This window comes from Pezoporus flaviventris, unplaced genomic scaffold, assembly GCF_033815535.1.
Source record: "Pezoporus flaviventris isolate CSIRO_AGI_PZ_B2104156 unplaced genomic scaffold, CSIRO_AGI_Pfla_v1 ptg000130l, whole genome shotgun sequence".
NCBI classification, from domain to species: Eukaryota; Metazoa; Chordata; class Aves; order Psittaciformes; family Psittacidae; genus Pezoporus; species Pezoporus flaviventris.
Window position 1 is genome coordinate 586,185 of NW_026892678.1, and position 6,000 is coordinate 592,184.

Below are 6,000 nucleotides of genomic sequence, written 5' to 3' on the forward strand. Positions count from 1 at the left end.
TTAGAAAGTTCTTTACTATGAGGGTAGTGAGGCTCTGGCACAGGTTGCCCAGACAAGCTGTTGCTGCCTCATCCCTGACAGTGTTCAAGACCAGGTTGGATGATGCTTGGAGTAACCTGGTCTAGTGTCTTTGCCCATGGCACAGGGTTTGTGACTAGATGATCTTTAAGTCCCAAACTGCTTTATGATTCCATGATTTGATGATTCTATGATTGTTTGATTGTATTATTCTAGACTGTACCTCCTGTAATGAAGGGAAAAATGAAATCCTGTGATTCTTTTAATCTGTTTATAAGAACAGGCTAAATATTGGAGGTATAGACATAAGATGAAGATGCAAAATAACAAAATATTGACTCTTACTCCCCCTTTTCCCAAGAAGAATGAGTTAACATTTGAAGCTTCTGACTATGCAGTTTTAATTGAAATTCTCATGTTTACATTTATTTAATTTCTCTTAGGTCCTAACTTAAATTACATGGGTGTTCATGCAAGGTTAATTTCATAAAAAGGTAGATGCCTAGTCATGGACATTTTAAATTTCCACTATTTTTAACTCATCTCTCATAAGAAGTTTTCAGCTGGGACAGTGTTATATTTTTCATATCATTTTAGAGCACCCACATAATACAGAAAAGGCTTAATCCCCATGACATTTTTTATGTTGGTAAATCAGCACTTTGGAGATCGCAATGAGATTTTATCACTCAGTGGAGTGAAGGATTTCAGTCTGAGTGTAGTGTGGGAGTTTTGCTCCAGACCTATAAGCTCAAAAAATATAATAGGCATAGAATTCATAAGGTGGGATTTATTTCATCTGAAAAGCAATTTGTCTAACTGTTGTAATACATTATCCAAGAATTTGGGAAAACTCCTTTTATTGGACAGTTTTTGAAGACATAACTGTGTCTTGGGGAGAAATCAGCTCTTTTTAACTGACACTTTATTTTATTTATTTTATTCTTTAATCTATTAACAAAAAGAATTCTGAAGATTAAGATGTTGTAATTTTTAAGACATCAAAATTAGTACAAGAACTCTGAAAATTTGCTGTTCCTGATGAGTAATTCCTGAAAGAGGCAGCTAGAGTTTTGGGGGATATGTAAGAATCTGCTTGGCTGGGTACTTTTTCTCCTCCTTTGTCAGACTTTATAAAGCAGAATTATTCTTTCATTAGGAAAAGGTATATAGAGATTATTGTGTTTTATTATATTTCCTCTCTTCTGCAATATACACTCAGACTTTTAAAATGTTAGGTCATATTGTAAGCTTGGTTTCAAAGCTGATAGAAAATCATTTGACAGTAATTTTCAAATTTCATTTAAGGGTCTGACACTTCCTCCTCACTGTATGATTGACAGCATTTTAAGTATAAGATACTTATTCAGTATCTCCAGACTCATGTTTTTAAATCTCATTTGCAGTTATGAATTGTTATAGAATTTAAAATGGACTGTGAGAAAGTTCTGCAGAGTTTTAACACCTGTTATTGTTGAAAAGGATGTTAAATTCTGATCAAGCCTTTGAACTTATTTGCCCAAGAAATATGCAAGAGGAAAAGAAGAGAATGTTACATGTAACAAAGAAAGGATAACAAGGAGGTATGATCTTTGCGTAGATGCCTCCTGACAGCTTTGTACATGCTACGGTGGTTTGTGATTTGAGATCCAAAGACAACTGAACATATGCACCAGATAGAGATGACAATACCCACATGGCTGAATATATGATTAGTAGTGAGTGGAGGAAAAAAGTGGCAGGAAATTTGCATAATGCTGCTCAAATACAGCAAGTGGTACTATGAGTACTACCCATATTTGTCCTTGATATATTCCACTGTTTTTTCTCAGCAGTGGCAGAACTTTTGAAAGGTAACACCTTTCAAAAGGAGACAGAGACAACACAGGCTAGCTCACAGTCTTCCAGTCTTCTCAGTACAAGAATGTGCTCTGTCTCATTAAGAAGTTTGTATCAGAGAACAGTTCTCTGCATAGGTTATGTGATACTGAATGTCAGAGAACATTCTTCTGTCACAAAATATATCTACCTTTCCACACAGCTTTTTGTCTTCCAGATGGAATTTGCTGCAGCCTCTCAGATCCCTTGAGGATCCTCCATAAAAGGGAGAGAAAAGATGTCAGTGACCTCTGATTTCAAGGGTTTGGGTTGCTCTGCCTGCCCTAAAAATTTCCAGTGAATCTTGACCTGATAGACACATAGAAAGCATTAGTGAATTCAAGAGTAGCTCTCTAGTACCTCCTTGGTCCATTTGCTTCCCTTCCACAGTGATCTTCTGAGCAATCTTTCCTTCGTGATTGAATTTTCTCTGTTTCACTAAGCCTAATGTCCCCACGCTTCTGCAGTAACAGTCCAAATTAATTCTGCATTTGCATAGCTGGCCATTGGTACACACATTGTTTTCATCATCAGGTTGGAAATTATTCAGAATTCAAAAGCCTGCCTGATTTCATTTGGCAGGGAAAAGTTCAGGAGATGCAGCCGATGGCAACTATAGTGGAACTAAATATGATGGGAAAGCACTGCCTATTCTTTCTACAATTTCACTTTTGTCTAAACAAATAATGTTCACAAGAGGTGAAGAAAGTGACCTTTCTTATGCAGATCTCACTGATCACTACAGTTTCAATGTGTTAGTGACTTCTGGAGAATTACCTTTATGCCGTGTTGATTTAAATACATTAGTGTGTATAAACTAATTAAAACCAGAGGAATATTTCTTCCTCTCTCTTTTTCTCTCCATCTCACAGATATGAATGTTATATTATGTCCCAAGTGTCTTAAAAAAGGTTAGTTTTGCAAGTATGATTTTATCTACTACTACATCTAACTTTAAAATCTGCAAAAAGGTGAAGCAACCGCACAATCCCATTATCCTTTTACCCTGCACTTTTGCACTGGGGTCAGATTTTTTTGCTACCAGTGGTTAGTGATTATCCTGGTATTTGAATAGGATGCAAATTACTGATTCAGTTTTAAGTCTAGTTATCTTTATATCCCTCATTCTCTTGCAAAAACAATGTGATTTTACTTATTAGTTATTCCTTGGGTTTTCTCTCTTTTTCAAGATGCTTAGATGGCTATGTACAACCTACATGTAGTCTGTCTTATTCTCTTCCTTTCATTTTCATTCTCACTCCCACTTGTGCCAATTAATGCACTCGAATGCCATTTGCTTCTGAGGTTCTTTAAAATACGTTAATGTGAACCAAGAACTTAGCAGACTGTAATATGCAACAAGTGTACTTCTGAGTGTCATTATTTTGTGCCTACATAAACTAATATGGTTTTTCACCTTTAAAAATTTGTCATGGAATAATACATTTTCCTCAGTCTTTTTTTCCTAAGAACCATTAAAATATATGTAAATTAATAGATGCCCTGAAAGAGTGAACTGTTATATATTCATAAAACCTCTTATTCCCTTCTTTCATGCTTTGTTTTTCCTGTAAAAAAGAGCTGCTTAAAAGTTCTGCTTTTTACTATGCTTGTTATAAGTATTTACAATTGTCTTTCTCAGAATTAGATAAATTGAGAGACATATTGCCACAAAACTTTATTTTAAAAGTTTGAATTGTATTTAGACTCTTAAATTCAAATCACTAAAGTTAAGAAAATTTAAAGATCTAAGCATAAAAATAGCATCTAGGTAAAAAGATTTAGTTTTTTGAAAGCTAATTCTACAATAGAATTTCAAAATCCTCTGACTGCAACAAAGATAGAAATTGCCTAATCAATTTGTCTTAAGCAAGACTAGCAAAGAAGAATTTGATGTCTTAGGCTTATGATTTCATTTTAGCCCCCTCAGAACACTGATGATAAGAGGGAAGCAGTAATTTAATAACAAGGAAATGGCAAGGGAGAGACACGTAAAAATCAGAGATACAAAAAAAAAAAAAATTATATATCCCAATGAAGGCCTGAAATTATGTAGCATCAGTGTTAGAATATTAAAGAGAGGAAAAGCTGTATCAGTTTTAGAAGTAATTTGATTAATTCCATTCAAAATTAAATATTCAAAAAATATGACATTGCCTGAAACACAAAAACACACCTGACCACACAACAGTGTGTGGAGGAATGCCTACCTGAGCTGTACTGAATGTCATAAAAGTTATGGTATCAATAATATTAGGCATTACCTTCCAAGTATTCTTCATATCAACACTTAACACTCCTGCAATTCCTAAGAATACATAAAAGCAATTCTAATGCTAATTACAACCTTAAACAAGAAAGTTTAACCAAAAACCGTAAATAGGAATGTAAAAGTGCAGAAATGTATGCTAAAGATCAGTGGTAATTCCAAAGAATTACAAAATGGAGAGTTATTTGGATACTGATGTTTAAAAACAGCTTTAATGGGATGAGTCTGGTTTTAACTGGTTGAGCATATTAGCATTAGTGATAGTTTGACTCTCTAAGTAAGGAAGAAGAAATGTTTGAGTCTTTGTATGATCTGCTTTACTATAAGTAAACAGTTTTCTGATTGCATAAATATTGCAGGGGTTTACTTTCCCACACCTACAAACAATCCAAAAGGTAAGGTGGAAGGGAAGCACAGTCCAACAAGAAAAGACCAATCAAAGAATTTTTGTTTTTAAAATTCAACAGCTTAATAAAGAACATTTAATGGAAAAGACACATAATTTTGCATGTCAGTTTTCCGTCTTCAGGATTACATAACTCCTCTAGACAAAAATAAATTTAAAAAAATCCATAAATCTTCAGCATCTATTGCTAAATGTGACTGCTGTTAAAATTTGTTCAGCTTTTAAGGTGACTAAAATTAAAATTAATACAGATCAGTATTTTTTTTTTTTTCTTCCCCAGTGTTAAAGTAGAGGAATTAAAGGAGTTATGATCCTATTATGTCCCTTGGGATTATTTAGTGTAATGAAATAAAATTTTTTTCTTTACGATTTCCTTTATGTATGCAAATGAAATCATCATATTAGTCACAGGACTGAGTTGCAAATATTGAAAATGTGTTCATTGAAGTTCCCCGACAGGCTTACATATCACAAATGTTTGAAAAACATAAAATATAAAAAAGTTATAAAAATATAAATTACCCTATGTCAGTATTAAGAAAATTATATTCCTTAAAATTAAATGCTTCATAGGCCTCTTGTTGCAATGGCATGTAGTAGCCAAGTATGATTATTACAGGCACAGGGGTATATGGGAAAAGAAATTTGAAAAATACAAAAATTACTCATATTATGTAGGAAATTACCGTATGGTAATGAATAGGCACAAATTTGCATTTTTTTAATACAAATCAAAAAATAACATTTCAGGGACATTGTTTTTAAATAGTGTGACTGAATTAACACAATCATTTTTCAAAGATTCAAACCTCATCAGGCTTTGCTTCAGCAAAATTATGGATAGACGTACATTTTTAATATCTCTACTCAGATTATGGGAAATTTTGCTATCACTTTGTATATATGGGTCTAAGTCAATAGAAATGAGAGTGCATTAAAAGAACTACATCAGGGTACATACTGTTAGACAAATTATGTAGAAACACAAAGTAAAGAGAATATAATAACTTGGAAATAACTACTATCTCATTATGCTAACCAGTGAAGCCTCGAAGCATCTCTGTATTGTATATATGCAGAACTCTTAATACCGATACATACCTGACTTAAAAGTCATTACACATGTGGCTTAGATTGTTGTATGTGACTGTAACATGATGTCCTTAACACAGCTTGACTAGAATTATAATGAGGCTCTGCACTGAAAAAATATTTAAGATTTAATTTAATTAAGAATTAATTAAGAATTAATTAAGAATTAATTAAGAATTAATTAATTAAGAATTAATTTAATATTTAAGATTTAAGATAATCAAAACCAGAGATGTTAGAAGTAGAGGAACTTGGCTTTTGTGATACTATTCCTTATTCCAATAGATAGAAAGATGTTTTTTATTTTAAAGAATATATGAGCAATATACAGTACAGA